The sequence below is a fragment of the Paramisgurnus dabryanus genome, chromosome 13 (assembly GCF_030506205.2).
Source record: "Paramisgurnus dabryanus chromosome 13, PD_genome_1.1, whole genome shotgun sequence".
Taxonomy (NCBI): domain Eukaryota; kingdom Metazoa; phylum Chordata; class Actinopteri; order Cypriniformes; family Cobitidae; genus Paramisgurnus; species Paramisgurnus dabryanus.
This window is the reverse complement of record NC_133349.1, coordinates 38,257,115-38,273,719: the sequence shown is the minus strand read 5'-3', so window position 1 is coordinate 38,273,719 and position 16,605 is coordinate 38,257,115.

The window sequence follows — 16,605 nt, the reverse complement described above, 5'->3', positions numbered from 1 at the left end:
AAACAAAGCCTTATATCTCCGCATCAGAACATCGTAGAGACACGGGGTTTGGACAGTTTGACTCGTGACTCGGAGCGTAATCACTAGTGGATGCCATTTTTTTCCCTAGCAACCAAATACAGTACCCTAGCAACAGAGTAAACAAAGCCTTATATCTCCGCATCAGAACATGGTTGAGACACGGGGGTTGGATCTTTTGACTTTTGGCTTGGAGTATAATCATAAATTGTCCCACGAAACTTGCCACGGCAAGCACCACTCACATTTTCTTCAGGAAATGTACCTATCTAGTTATTATTCTTCTTTTTCTGGACACTTTTTCGGCGCGTAACTCGTCCCGCACGGTTTAACGTAGTCCCACGAAAGAGGGCTCAAATCGACCGGATTATTGAGGAGAGGTGTGCTATGACTTTTATAAGGGATCGGGTGCAGGATTTCTGAAAGGGGGGCAAAAAACCACCCGAAAAATCCCATTGACTTAACATTGCGCCCAACTTTGACAGGTCATAGCTCCGCTAGAGGATTTTATAGAAACATGTGGGTTACAACATTTGAAGAGGGTGGTAGGCTCTGTAAGAACATGGATCACAATGGGGTGTAAGTTGTACCCCTGGGGTGTAAGAGGCACCGAAAAATTCCCATTGACTTATAATGGGGCAGGAAACATGCCCATATAAGGGAATAAAACAGTTCCAGATGGGATATCTTTGCTTTACAGTGTCATAGAGATAAGTGGGTGGGCTCATTTCACTCGGGCATCCAATCAGTCTCTCAGGATCATCCCAGAGCTATTAAGCCACGCCCCTAGCAACAATTTTGGGCACCCTAGCAACATCTCCCATAGACTGCCATTATAAAATGCCCAGATGGATATCTTTGCATCACACTGTCACAGAGACATGGGGGTGGGCTCATTTTACTCAGGCACCCAATCAGTCTCTCAGGATCCTTACATAGGTATTAAGCCACGCCCCTAGCAACCACTTTTGAGCACCCTAGCAACTTAAAATTCAAACAGTTATATCTCGGCATCAGAACATCGTAGAGACACGGGGGTTGGACCGTTTGACTCATGACTCGGAGTGTAATCATTATGGGATGCCAATTTTTTCCCTAGCAACCAAATACAGTACCCTAGCAACAGAGTAAACAAAGCCTTATATCTCGGCATCAGAACATCGTAGAGACACGGGGGTTGGACCGTTTGACTCGTGACTCGGAGTGTAATCATTATGGGATGCCAATTTTTTCCCTAGCAACCAAATACAGTACCCTAGCAACAGAGTAAACAAAGCCTTATATCTCCGCATCAGAACATCGTAGAGACACGGGGGTTGGACCGTTTGACTCGTGACTCAGAGTGTAATCACTATGGGATGCCAATTTTTTCCCTAGCAACCAAATACAGTACCCTAGCAACAGAGTAAACAAAGCCTAATATCTTCGCATCAGAACATCGTAGAGACACAGGAGTTGGATCGTTTTACTTTTGGCTTGGAGTATAATCATATATGTTCCCCAGATTTTGCCACGGCAAGCACCACTCACATTTTCTTCAGGAAATGTACCTATCTAGTTAGTGGTGCTTGCATTTATGCAAGGCATCACTATTACTATTGCTCATACTTATTATTTATTTATATCTTTATTTATTATTCTTATATCTGGACACTTTTTCGGCGCGTAACTCGTCCCACACGGTTTGTCGTAGACCAATAAAACAGGGCTCAAAATGACCGGCTTATTGAGGACACGTCTGCTATGACTTTTATAAGGGATCGGGTGCAGGATTTCCGAAAGGGGGGCGAAAAACCACCCGAAAAATCCCATTGACTTAACATTGCGCCCAACTTTGACGAGTCATAGCTCCGCTCAAGGATTTTATAGAAACATGTGGGTTACAACATTTGAAGAGGGTGGTAGACTCTGTAACAACATGGATCACAATGGGGTGTAAGTTGTACCCCTGGGGTGTAAGAGGTGCCCAAAAATGCCCAATGAAAAGTCAATGGGGCAAAATCCCATAGACTTAACATTGGAAAAATTTTGACGCGTCATAGGTACGAGTGAGGATTTCATAGAAACATGTGGGTTACATTATTTGAAGAGGGTGGTAGGCTATGTAAGAACATACATGACATTGGGGTGTAAGTTGTACCCCTGGGGTGTAAGAGGCACCCGAAAATTCCCATTGACTTATAATGGGGCAGGAAACATGCCCATATAAGGGAATAAAAAAGTTCCAGATGGGATATCTTCGCTTTACAATGTCGTAGAGACACGGGGGTTGGACCGTTTTACTCATGACTCAGAGTGTAATCATTATGGGATGCCAATTTTTTCCCTAGCAACCAAATACAGTACCCTAGCAACAGAGTAAACAAAGCCTTATATCTCCGCACCAGAACATCGTAGAGACACGGGGGTTGGACCTTTTGACTTGTGACTCGGAGTGTAATCATTATGGGATGCCATTTTTTTCCCTAGCAACCAAATACAGTACCCTAGCAACAGAGTAAACAAAGCCTTATATCTCCGCACCAGAACATCGTAGAGACACGGGGGTTGGACCTTTTGACTTGTGACTCGGAGTGTAATCATTATGGGATGCCATTTTTTTCCCTAGCAACCAAATACAGTACCCTAGCAACAGAGTAAACAAAGCCTTATATCTCCGCACCAGAACATCGTAGAGACACGGGGGTTGGACCGTTTGACTAGTGACTCAGAGTGTAATCATTATGGGATGCCAATTTTTTCCCTAGCAACCAAATACAGTACCCTAGCAACAGAGTAAACAAAGCCTTATATCTCCGCATCAGAACATCGTAGAGACACGGGGGTTGGACCTTTTGACTTGTGACTCGGAGTGTAATCATTATGGGATGCCATTTTTTTCCCTAGCAACCAAATACAGTACCCTAGCAACAGAGTAAACAAAGCCTTATATCTCCGCACCAGAACATCGTAGAGACACGGGGGTTGGACCGTTTGACTAGTGACTCAGAGTGTAATCATTATGGGATGCCAATTTTTTCCCTAGCAACCAAATACAGTACCCTAGCAACAGAGTAAACAAAGCCTTATATCTCCGCATCAGAGCATCGTAGAGACACGGGGGTTGGACCGTTTGACTCGTGACTCGGAGTGTAATCATTATGGGATGCCAATTTTTTCCCTAGCAACCAAATACAGTACCCTAGCAACAGAGTAAACAAAACCTTATATCTCCGCATCAGAACATCGTAGAGACACGGGGGTTGGACCGTTTTACTTGTGACTCGGAGTGTAATTACTGGGCACATAATTGGCCACTCCCAAGCCACGCCCCTAGCAACCAAATACAGTACCCTAGCAACAGAGTAAACAAAGCCTTATATCTCCGCATCAGAACATCGTAGAGACACGGGGGTTGGACCGTTTTACTTGTGACTCGGAGTGTAATTACTGGGCACATAATTGGCCACTCCCAAGCCACGCCCCTAGCAACCAAATACAGTACCCTAGCAACAGAGTAAACAAAGCCTTATATCTCCACATCAGAACATCGTAGAGACATGGGGGTTGGACCGTTTGACTCATGACTCGGAGGGTAATCACTAGTGGATGCCATTTTTTCCCCTAGCAACCAAATACAGTACCCTAGCAACAGAGTAAACAAAGCCTTATATCTCCGCATCAGAACATCGTAGAGACATGGGGTTTGGACCGTTTGACTCGTGACTCGGAGGGTAATCACTAGTGGATGCCATTTTTTCCCCTAGCAACCAAATACAGTACCCTAGCAACAGAGTAAACAAAGCCTTATATCTCCGCATCAGAACATCGTAGAGACACGGGGGTTGGACCGTTTGACTTATGACTCGGAGGGTAATCACTAGTGGATGCAATTTTTTTCCCTAGCAACCAAATACAGTACCCTAGCAACAGAGTAAACAAAGCCTTATATCTCCGCATCAGAACATCGTAGAGACACGGGGGTTGGACCGTTTGACTCGTGACTCGGAGGGTAATCACTAGTGGATGCCATTTTTTCCCCTAGCAACCAAATACAGTACCCTAGCAACAGAGTAAACAAAGCCTTATATCTCCGCATCAGAACATCGTAGAGACACGGGGTTTGGACCGTTTGACTCGTGACTCGGAGGGTAATCACTAGTGGATGCCATTTTTTCCCTAGCAACCAAATACAGTACCCTAGCAACAGAGTAAACAAAGCCTTATATCTCCGCATCAGAACATCGCAGAGACACGGGGTTTGGACCGTTTGACTCGTGACTCGGAGGGTAATCACTAGTGGATGCCATTTTTTTCCCCTAGCAACCAAATACAGTACCCTGGCAACAGAGTAAACAAAGCCTTATATCTCCGCATCAGAACATCGTAGAGACACGGGAGTTGGATCGTTTTACTTTTGGCTTGGAGTATAATCATATATGATCTCCAGAATTTTGCCACGGCAAGCACCACTCACATTTTCTTCAGGAAATGTACCTATCTAGTTATTATTATTATTCTTCTTTTTCTGGACACTTTTTCGGCGCGTAACTCGTCCCGCACGCTTTGTCGTAGACCCATAAATTAGGGCTCAAATCGACCGGCTTATTGAGGAGAGGTGTGCTATGACTTTTATAAGCGATCGGGTGCAGGATTTCCGAAAGGGGGGCGAAAAACCACCCAAAAAATCCCATTGACTTAACATTGCGCGCAACTTTGACGAGTCATAGCTCCGCTCGAGGATTTTGTAGAAACATGTGGGTTACAACATTTAAAGAGGGTAGTAGGCTCTGTAAGAACATGGATCACAATGGGGTGTAAGTTGTACCCCTGGGGTGTAAGAGGTGCCCAAAAGTGCCCCAATGAAAAGTCAATGGGGCAAAATCCCATAGACTTACCATTGCAAAAATTTTGACGGGTCATAGGTCCGAGCCAGGATTTCATAGAAACATGTGGGTTACTAAATTTCAAGAGGGTGCTAGACTCTGTCAGGACGTCCCCCACAGTGGGGTGTAAGGTTACCATAGCAACCATTTTGGGCACCCTAGCAACCTATACCATAGACTGCCATTATAAAATGCCCGGATGGATATCTTTGCACCACAGTGTCATAGAGACATGGGGGTGGGCTCATTTTACTCAGGCATCCAATCAGTCTCTCAGGATCCTTACAGACTTACTAAGCCACGCCCCTAGCAACCAGTTTTGAGCACCCTAGCAACATAAAATACAAACAGTTATATCTCGGCATCAGAACATCGTAGAGACACGGGGGTTGGACCGTTTTACTTGTGACTAGGGGTGTAACAATTGGGCACATCATTGGCCACTCCCAAGCCACGCCCCTAGCAACCAAATTTGAGCACCCTAGCAACCGAATAAACAAAGCCTTATATCTCCGCATCAGAACATCGTAGAGACACGGGGTTTGGACCGTTTTACTTGTGACTCGGGGTGTAATCACTGGGCACATCATTGGCCACTCCCAAGCCACGCCCCTAGCAACCAAATACAGTACCCTAGCAACAGAGTAAACAAAGCCTTATATCTCCGCATCAGAACATCGTAGAGACACGGGGGTTGGACCGTTTTACTTGTGACTCGGAGTATAATCACTGGGCACATAATTGGCCACTCCCAAGCCACGCCCCTAGCAACCAAATACAGTACCCTAGCAACAGAGTAAACAAAGCCTTATATCTCCGCATCAGAACATCATAGAGACACGGGGGTTGGACCGTTTTACTTGTGACTCGGAGTGTAATCACTGGGCACATCATTGGCCACTCCCAAGCCACGCCCCTAGCAACCAAATACAGTACCCTAGCAACAGAGTAAACAAAGCCTTATATCTCCACATCAGAACATCGTAGAGACATGGGGGTTGGACCGTTTGACTCATGACTCGGAGGGTAATCACTAGTGGATGCCATTTTTTTCCCTAGCAACCAAATACAGTACCCTAGCAACAGAGTAAACAAAGCCTTATATCTTCGCATCAGAACATCGTAGAGACATGGGGTTTGGACCGTTTGACTCGTGACTCGGAGGGTAATCACTAGTGGATGCCATTTTTTTCCCTAGCAACCAAATACAGTACCCTAGCAACAGAGTAAACAAAGCCTTATATCTCCGTATCAGAACATCGTAGAGACACGGGGGTTGGACCGTTTGACTCATGACTCGGAGGGTAATCACTAGTGGATGCCATTTTTTTCCCTAGCAACCAAATACAGTACCCTAGCAACAGAGTAAACAAAGCCTTATATCTCCGCATCAGAACATCGTAGAGACACGGGGTTTGGACCGTTTGACTCGTGACTCGGAGGGTAATCACTAGTGGATGCCATTTTTTTCCCTAGCAACCAAATACAGTACCCTAGCAACAGAGTAAACAAAGCCTTATATCTCCGCATCAGAACATCGTAGAGACACGGGGTTTGGACCGTTTGACTCGTGACTCGGAGGGTAATCACTAGTGGATGCCATTTTTTTCCCTAGCAACCAAATACAGTACCCTAGCAACAGAGTAAACAAAGCCTTATATCTCCGCATCAGAACATCGTAGAGACACGGGGTTTGGACCGTTTGACTCGTGACTCGGAGGGTAATCACTAGTGGATGCCATTTTTTTCCCTAGCAACCAAATACAGTACCCTAGCAACAGAGTAAACAAAGCCTTATATCTCCGCATCAGAACATCGTAGAGACACGGGAGTTGGATCGTTTTACTTTTGGCTTGGAGTATAATCATATATGATCTCCAGAAATTTGCCACGGCAAGCATCACTCACATTTTCTTCAGGAAATGTACCTATCTAGTTATTATTATTATTCTTCTTTTTCTGGACACTTTTTTGGCGCGTAACTCGTCCCGCACGCTTTGTCGTAGACCCATAAATTAGGGCTCAAAACGACCGGCTTATTGAGGAGAGGACTGCTATGACTTTTATAAGCGATCGGGTGCAGGATTTCCGAAAGGGGGGCGAAAAACCACCCAAAAAATCCCATTGACTTAACATTGCGCCCAACTTTGACGAGTCATAGCTCCGCTCGAGGATTTTGTAGAAACATGTGGGTTATAACATTTGAAGAGGGTGGTAGGCTCTTTAAGAACATGGATCACAATGGGGTGTAAGTTGTACCCCTGGGGTGTAAGAGGTGCCCAAAAGTGCCCCAATGAAAAGTCAATGGGGCAAAATCCCATAGACTTACCATTGCAAAAATTTTGACGGGTCATAGGTCCGAGCCAGGATTTCATAGAAACATGTGGGTTACTACATTTGAAGAGGGTGCTAGACTCTGTCAGGACGTCCCCCACAATGGGGTGTAAGGTTACCATAGCAACCATTTTGGGCACCCTAGCAACCTATACCATAGACTGCCATTATAAAATGCCTGGATGGATATCTTTGCACCACAGTGTCATAGAGACATGGGGGTGGGCTCATTTTACTCAGGCATCCAATCAGTCTCTCAGGATCCTTACAGACTTACTAAGCCACGCCCCTAGCAACCACTTTTGAGCACCCTAGCAACATAAAATACAAACAGTTATATCTCGGCATCAGAACATCGTAGAGACACGGGGGTTGGACCGTTTTACTTGTGACTAGGGGTGTAACAATTGGGCACATCATTGGCCACTCCCAAGCCACGCCCCTAGCAACCAAATTTGAGCACCCTAGCAACCGAATAAACAAAGCCTTATATCTCCGCATCAGAACATTGTAGAGACACGGGGTTTGGACCGTTTTACTTGTGACTCGGAGTGTAATCACTGGGCACATCATTGGCCACTCCCAAGCCACGCCCCTAGCAACCAAATACAGTACCCTAGCAACAGAGTAAACAAAGCCTTATATCTCCGCATCAGAACATCGTAGAGACACGGGGGTTGGACCGTTTTACTTGTGACTCGGAGTGTAATCACTGGGCACATAATTGGCCACTCCCAAGCCACGCCCCTAGCAACCAAATACAGTACCCTAGCAACAGAGTAAACAAAGCCTTATATCTCCGCATCAGAACATCGTAGAGACACGGGGGTTGGACCGTTTTACTTGTGACTCGGAGTGTAATCACTGGGCACATCATTGGCCACTCTCAAGCCACGCCCCTAGCAACCAAATACAGTACCCTAGCAACAGAGTAAACAAAGCCTTATATCTCCACATCAGAACATCGTAGAGACATGGGTGTTGGACCGTTTGACTCATGACTCGGAGGGTAATCACTAGTGGATGCCATTTTTTTTCCCTAGCAACCAAATACAGTACCCTAGCAACAGAGTAAACAAAGCCTTATATCTCCGCATCAGAACATCGTAGAGACATGGGGTTTGGACCGTTTGACTCGTGACTCGGAGGGTAATCACTAGTGGATGCCATTTTTTTTCCCTAGCAACCAAATACAGTACCCTAGCAACAGAGTAAACAAAGCCTTATATCTCCGCATCAGAACATCGTAGAGACACGGGGGTTGGACCGTTTGACTCATGACTCGGAGGGTAATCACTAGTGGATCAATTTTTTTTCCCTAGCAACCAAATACAGTACCCTAGCAACAGAGTAAACAAAGCCTTATATCTCCGCATCAGAACATCGTAGAGACACGGGGTTTGGACCGTTTGACTCGTCTCTCGGAGGGTAATCACTAGTGGATGCCATTTTTTCCCTAGCAACCAAATACAGTACCCTAGCAACAGAGTAAACAAAGCCTTGTATCTCCGCATCAGAACATCGTAAAGACACGGGGGTTGGACCGTTTGACTCGTGACTCGGAGTGTAATCACTAGTGGATGCCAATTTTCTCCCTAGCAACCAAATACATTACCCTAGCAACAGAGTAAACAAAGCCTTTTATCTCCACATCAGAACATTGCAGAGACACGGGGGTTGGACCGTTTGAGTCGTATCTCGGAGTGTAATCACTAGTGGATGCCAATTTTTTCCCTAGCAACCAAATACAGTACCCTAGCAACAGAGTAAACAAAGCCTTATATCTCCGCATCAGAACATCGTAGAGACACGGGGGTTGGACCGTTTGAGTCGTATCTCGGAGTGTAATCAGTAGTGGATGCCAATTTTCTCCCTAGCAACCAAATACAGTACCCTAGCAACCGAATAAACAAAGCCTTATATCTTCGCATCAGAATATCGTAGAGACATGTGGGTTGAATTGTTTTACTTTTGGCTTGAAGTATAATCATATATTGTCCCCCGAAATTTGCTACGGCAAGCACCACTCACATTTTCTTCAGGAAATGTACCTATCTAGTTATTATTATTATTCTTCTGGTCCACACTTTTTCTCACAGTAACTCCTCCTAGAGCTTTCAAGCTACACCCACAAAACTTTACAAAACTTTTAAGACTGGTACGTAGATTGGTGCTATGACTTTTCTAACTGATGGGACCTACCGAATTCCTAAACGGGGCGCTCAAACACCCCAAATTTTCCATTGACTTAACATTGCGACAAACTTTGACGGGTCATAGCTGCAAGCGAGAAATTTTTAGAAACTTGTGGGTTACCACATTTGAAGAGGCTGGCAGGCTCTGTAAGAACATACATCACATTGGGGTGTAAGTTTCACCCTTGGGGTGTAAGGGGCACCCAAATTTCCCCATTGACTTATAATGGGGCAGGGAACATGCCCATATAAGGGAATAAAAGCGTCCCAGATGGAATATCTTCACTTTAGAGTGTCGTAGAGACATGGGGGTGGGCTCAATTTAGTCAGGCATCCAATCAGTCTCTCAGGATGGCCCCATAACTATTAAGCCACGCCCCTAGCAACCATTTTTGGGCACCCTAGCAACATATCCCATAGACTGCCATTATAAAATGCCCAGATGGATATCTTTGCAGCACAGTGTCACAGAGACATGGGGGTGGGCTCATTTTGCTCAGGCATCCAATCAGTCTCGGAGGATTCTTATTGAGGTATTAAGCCACGCCCCTAGCAACCAAATATGAGCACCCTAGCAACATAATAAACAAAGCCTTATATCTCTGGATCCGAACATCATAGAGACATGGGGGTTGGGTCTTTTGGTCATGTTAGCCTTATGCTAGCTCCATGCTAAGTCATACTAGCTTCATGCTAGTTTCGTGCTAGCTTTATGCTAATTTCATAATAAATCTTGCTAACTTCATGCTAATCATGTTAGCATCATGCTAGCTTCATACTAATTCATGTTAGCATCATGCTAACTTCATGCTAATTCATGTTAGCATCGTGCTAGCTTCATGCTAATTCATGTTAGCATCGTGCTAGCTTCATGCTAATTCATGTTAGCATCGTGCTAGCTTCATGCTAATTCATGTTAGCATCGTGCTAGCTTCATGCTAATTCATGTTAGCATCGTGCTAGCTTCATGCTAATTCATGTTAGCATCGTGCTAGCTTCATGCTAATTCATGTTAGCATCGTGCTAGCTTCATGCTAATTCATGTTAACTTCGTGCTAGCTTCATGCTAATTCATGTTAGCATCGTGCTAGCTTCATGCTAATTCATGTTAGCATCGTGCTAGCTTCATGCTAATTCATGTTAGCTTAATGCTAATCATGCTAGCATCATGCTAGCTTCCTGCTAATCATGCTAGCATCATGCTAGCTTCATGCCAATTCATGTTAGCATCATGCTAGCTTCATGCTAATTCATGTTAGCATCATGCTAGCTTCATGTTAATTCATGTTAGCATCATGCTAACTTCATGCTAATTCATGTTAGCATCATGCTAGCTTCATGCTAATTCATGTTAGCATCATGCTAGCTTCATGCTTATTCATGTTAGCATCATGCTAGCTTCATGCTAATTCATGTTAACATCATACTAGCTTCATGCTAATTCATGTTAGCATCATGCTAGCTTCATGCTAATTCATGTTAGCATCATGCTAGCTTCATGTTAATTCATGTTAGCATCATGCTAGCTTCATGCTAATTCATGTTAGCATCATGTTAGCTTCATGCTAATTCATGTTAGCATCATGCTAGCTTCATGCTAATTCATGTTAGCATCATGCTAGCTTCATGCTAATTCATGTTAGCATCATGCTAGCTTCATGCTAATTCATGTTAGCTTCATGCTAATTCAAGTTAGCATCATGCTAGCTTCATGCTAATTAATGTTAGCATCATGCTAGCTTCATGTTAATTCATGTTAGCATCATGCTAGCTTCATGCTAATTCATGTTAGCATCATGTTAGCTTCATGCTAATTCATGTTAGCTTCATGCTAATTCATGTTAGCATCATGCTAGCTTCATGCTAATTCATGTTAGCTTCATGCTAATTCATGTTAGCATCATGTTAGCTTCATGCTAATTCATGTTAGCATCATACTAGCTTCATGCTAATTCATGTTAACATCATGCTAGCTTCATGCAAATTTATGTTAACATCATGCTAACTTAGTGCTAAACATGCTAACATGGTAACTTTTGGTATCATGTTTACGGAAAGTTATATTACTAAACTAAACTTGTTTTAAATTTCTCTCAATCTGTTTTAAACGTTCAGGCTAGGCTTTGTCAAGCCAACATAAAGTTTGTCTTCAAACTTTTCTATCTAGTTATATTTTATTCTTACATCTGCACGTTTTTTCGGCACGTAACTCGTCCCGCACGGTTTGTCGTAGACCCATGAAAGAGGGCTCAAATCGACCGCCTTATTGAGGAGAGGTGTGCTATGACTTTTATAAGCGATCGGGTGCAGGATTTCCGAAAGGGGGGCGAAAAACCACCCGAAAAATCCCATTGACTTAACATTGCGCCCAACTTTGACGAGTCATAGCTCCGCTCAAGGATTTTTTAGAAACATGTGGGTTACAACATTTGAAGAGGGTGGTAGACTCTGTAAGAACATACATTACATTGGGGTGTAAGTTGTACCCCTGGGGTGTAAGAGGCGCCCAAAAGTGCCCCAATGAAAAGTCAATGGGGGAAAATCCCATAGACTTAACATTGCAAAAACTTTGACGGGTCATAGGTACGAGTGAGGATTTTGTAAAAACATGTGGGTTACATTATTTGAAGAGGGTGGTAGACTCTGTAAGAACATGGATCACAATGGGGTGTAAGTTGTACCCCTGGGGTGTAAGAGGCACCCGAATTTTCCCATTGACTTATAATGGGGCAGGAAACATGCCCATATAAGGGAATAAAAAAGTTCCAGATGGGATATCTTTGCTTTACAATGTCGTAAAGACAAGGGGGCGGGCTCATTTTACTCAGACATCCAATCAGTCTATCAGGATATTCCCAAAGTTTTAAGCCACGCCCCTAGCAACCACTTTTGAGCACCCTAGCAACATAAAATTCGAAAAGTTATATCTCTGCATCAGAACATCATAGAGACACGGGGGTTGGACCGTATGACTCGTGACTCAGAGTGTAATCATTATGGGATGCCAATTTTTTCCCTAGCAACCAAATACAGTACCCTAGCAACAGAGTAAACAAAGCCTTATATCTCCGCATCAGAACATCGTAGATACACGGGGGTTGGACCGTTTGACTCGTGACTCGGAGTGTAATCATTATGGGATGCCAATTTTTTCCCTAGCAACCAAATACAGTACCCTAGCAACAGAGTAAACAAAGCCTTATATCTCCGCATCAGAACATCGTAGAGACACGGGGGTTGGACCGTTTGACTCGTGACTCAGAGTGTAATCATTATGGGATGCCAATTTTTTCCCTAGCAACCAAATACAGTACCCTAGCAACAGAGTAAACAAAGCCTTATATCTCCGCATCAGAACATCGTAGTGACACGGGGGTTGCACCGTTAGACTCGTGACTCGGAGGGTAATCACTATGGGATGTCAAAATTTTCCCTAGCAACCAAATACAGTACCCTAGCAACAGAGTAAACAAAGCCTTATATCTCCGCATCAGAACATCATAGAGACACGGGGGTTGGACCGTTTGACTCGTGACTCGGAGGGTAATCACTATGGGATGTCAAAATTTTCCCTAGCAACCAAATACAGTACCCTAGCAACCGAATAAACAAAGCCTTATATCTCCGCATCAGAACATCGTAGAGACACGGGGGTTGGACCGTATGACTCGTGACTCAGAGTGTAATCATTATGGGATGCCAAATCTTTCCCTAGCAACCAAATACAGTACCCTAGCAACCGGATAAACACAGCCTTATATCTCCACATCAGAACATCGTACAGACACAGGAGTTGGACCGTTTCACTAGTGACTCGGCGTGTAATCATTATGGGATGCCAATTTTTTCCCTAGCAACCAAATACAGTACCCTAGCAACAGAGTAAACAAAGCCTTATATCTCCGCATCAGAACATCATAGAGACACGGGGGTTGGACCGTTTGACTCCTGACTCGGCGGGTAATCACTATGGGATGTCAAATTTTTCCCTAGCAACCAAATACAGTACCCTAGCAACCGGATAAACACATCCTTATATCTCCACATCAGAACATCTTACAGACACGGGAGTTGGACCGTTTGACTCGTGACTCAGAGTGTAATCATTATGGGATGTCAAAATTTTCCCTAGCAACCAAATACAGTACCCTAGCAACCGAATAAACAAAGCCTTATATCTCCGCATCAGAACATCGTAGAGACACGGGGGTTGGACCGTATGACTCGTGACTCAGAGTGTAATCATTATGGGATGCCAAATCTTTCCCTAGCAACCAAATACAGTACCCTAGCAACCGGATAAACACAGCCTTATATCTCCACATCAGAACATCGTACAGACACGGGAGTTGGACCGTTTGACTCGTGACTCAGAGTGTAATCATTATGGGATGCCATTTTTTTCCCTAGCAACCAAATACAGTACCCTAGCAACAGAGTAAACAAAGCCTTATATCTCCGCATCAGAACATCGTAGAGACACAGGGGTTGGACCGTTTGACTCGTGACTCAGAGTGTAATCACTATGGGATGCCAATTTTTTCCCTAGCAACCAAATACAGTACCCTAGCAACAGAGTAAACAAAGCCTTATATCTCCACATCAGAACATCGTACAGACACGGGAGTTGGACCGTTTGACTCGTGACTCAGAGTGTAATCATTATGGGATGCCATTTTTTTCCCTAGCAACCAAATACAGTACCCTAGCAACAGAGTAAACAATGCCTTATATCTCAGCATCAGAACATCGTAGAGACACGGGGGTGGGACCGTTTGACTCGTGACTCAGAGTGTAATCACTATGGGATGCAGTACCCAAATACAGTACCCTAGCAACAGAGTAAACAAAGCCTTATATCTCCACATCAGAACATCGTACAGACACGGGAGTTGGACCGTTTGACTCGTGACTCAGAGTGTAATCATTATGGGATGCCATTTTTTTCCCTAGCAACCAAATACAGTACCCTAGCAACAGAGTAAACAAAGCCTTATATCTCCGCATCAGAACATTGTAGAGACACGGGGGTTGGACCGTTTGACTCGTGACTCGGAGGGTAATCACTAGTGGATGCCAATTTTTTCCCTAGCAACCAAATACAGTACCCTAGCAACAGAGTAAACAAAGCCTTATATCTCCGCATCAGAACATCGTAGAGACATGGGGGTTGGACCGTTTGACTCGTGACTCGGAGGGTAATCACTAGTGGATGCCACTTTTTCCCCTAGCAACCAAATACAGTACCCTAGCAACAGAGTAAACAAAGCCTTATATCTCCGCATCAGATAATCGTAGAGACACGGGGGTTGGACCGTTTGACTCGTGACTCATAGTGTAATCACTATGGGATGCCAATTTTTTCCCTAGCAACCAAATACAGTACCCTAGCAACAGAGTAAACAAAGCCTTATATCTCCGCATCAGAACATCGTAGAGACACGGGGGTTGGACCGTTTGACTTGTGACTTGGAGTGTAATCACCAGTGGATGCCAATTTTTTCCCTAGCAACCAAATACAGTACCCTAGCAACAGAGTAAACAAAGGCTTATATCTCCGCATCAGAACATCGTAGAGACACGGGGGTTGGATCGTTTGACTTTTGGCTTGGAGTATAATCATAAATTGTCCCACGAAACTTGCCACGGCAAGCACCACTCACATTTTCTTCAGGAAATGTACCTATCTAGTTAGTGGTGCTTGCATTTATGCAAAGCATCACTATTACTATCTTGCATACTTATTATTATTATTAGTGGTGCTTGCATTTATGCAAGGCATCACTATTATTATTGCTCATACTTATTATTTATTTATTTATTATTCTTATATCTGGACACTTTTTCGGCGCGTAACTCGTCCCGCACGGTTTGTCGTAGACCAATGAAACAGTGCTCAAAACGACCGGCTAATTGAGGACACGTCTGCTATGACTTTTATAAGCGATCGGGTGCAAGGTTTTCGAAAGGGGGGCGAAAAACCACCCAAAAAATCCCATTGACTTAACATTACGCCCAACTTTGATGGGTCATAGCTCCGCTCAAGGATTTTGTAGAAACATGTGGGTTACAACATTTGAAGAGGGTGGTAGACTCTGTAAGAACATGGATCACAATGGGGTGTAAGTTGTACCCCTGGGGTGTAAGCGACACCCGAAAATTCCCATTGACTTATAATGGGGCAGGAAACATGCCCATATAAGGGAATAAAACAGTTCCAGATGAGAAATCTTTGCTTTACAGTGTCGTAGAGATAAGTGGGTGGGCTCATTTTACTCGGGCATCCAATCAGTCTCTTAGGATCATCCCAGAGCTATTAAGCCACGCCCCTAGCAACAATTTTGGGCACCCTAGCAACATCTCCCATAGACTGCCATTATAAAATGCCCAGATGGATATCTTTGCGCCACAGTGTCATAGAGACATGGGGGTGGGCTCATTTTACTCAGACATCCAATCAGTCTCTCAGGATCCTTACATAGGTATTAAGCCACGCCCCTAGCAACCACTTTTGAGCACCCTAGCAACATAAAATTCAAACAGTTATATCTCGGCATCAGAACATCGTAGAGACACGGGGGTTGGACCGTTTTACTTGTGACTAGAGGTGTAACAATTGGGCACATCATTGGCCACTCCCAAGCCACGCCCCTAGCAACCAAATTTGAGCACCCTAGCAACCGAATAAACAAAGCCTTATATCTCCGCATCAGAACATCGTAGAGACACGGGGTTTGGACCGTTTTACTTGTGACTAGGGGTGTAACAATTGGGCACATCATTGGCCACTCCCAAGCCACGACCCTAGCAACCAAATTTGAGCACCCTAGCAACCGAATAAACAAAGCCTTATATCTCCGCATCAGAACATCGTAGAGACACGGGGTTTGGACCATTTTACTTGTGACTCGGAGTGTAATCACTGGGCACATCATTGGCCACTCCCAAGCCACGCCCCTAGCAACCAAATACAGTACCCTAGCAACAGAGTAAACAAAGCCTTATATCTCCGCATCAGAACATCGTAGAGACACGGGGGTTGGACCGTTTTACTTGTGACTCGGAGTGTAATCACTGGGCACATCATTGGCCACTCCCAAGCCACGCCCCTAGCAACCAAATACAGTGCCCTAGCAACAGAGTAAACAAAGCCTTATATCTCCGCATCAGAACATCGTAGAGACACGGGGGTT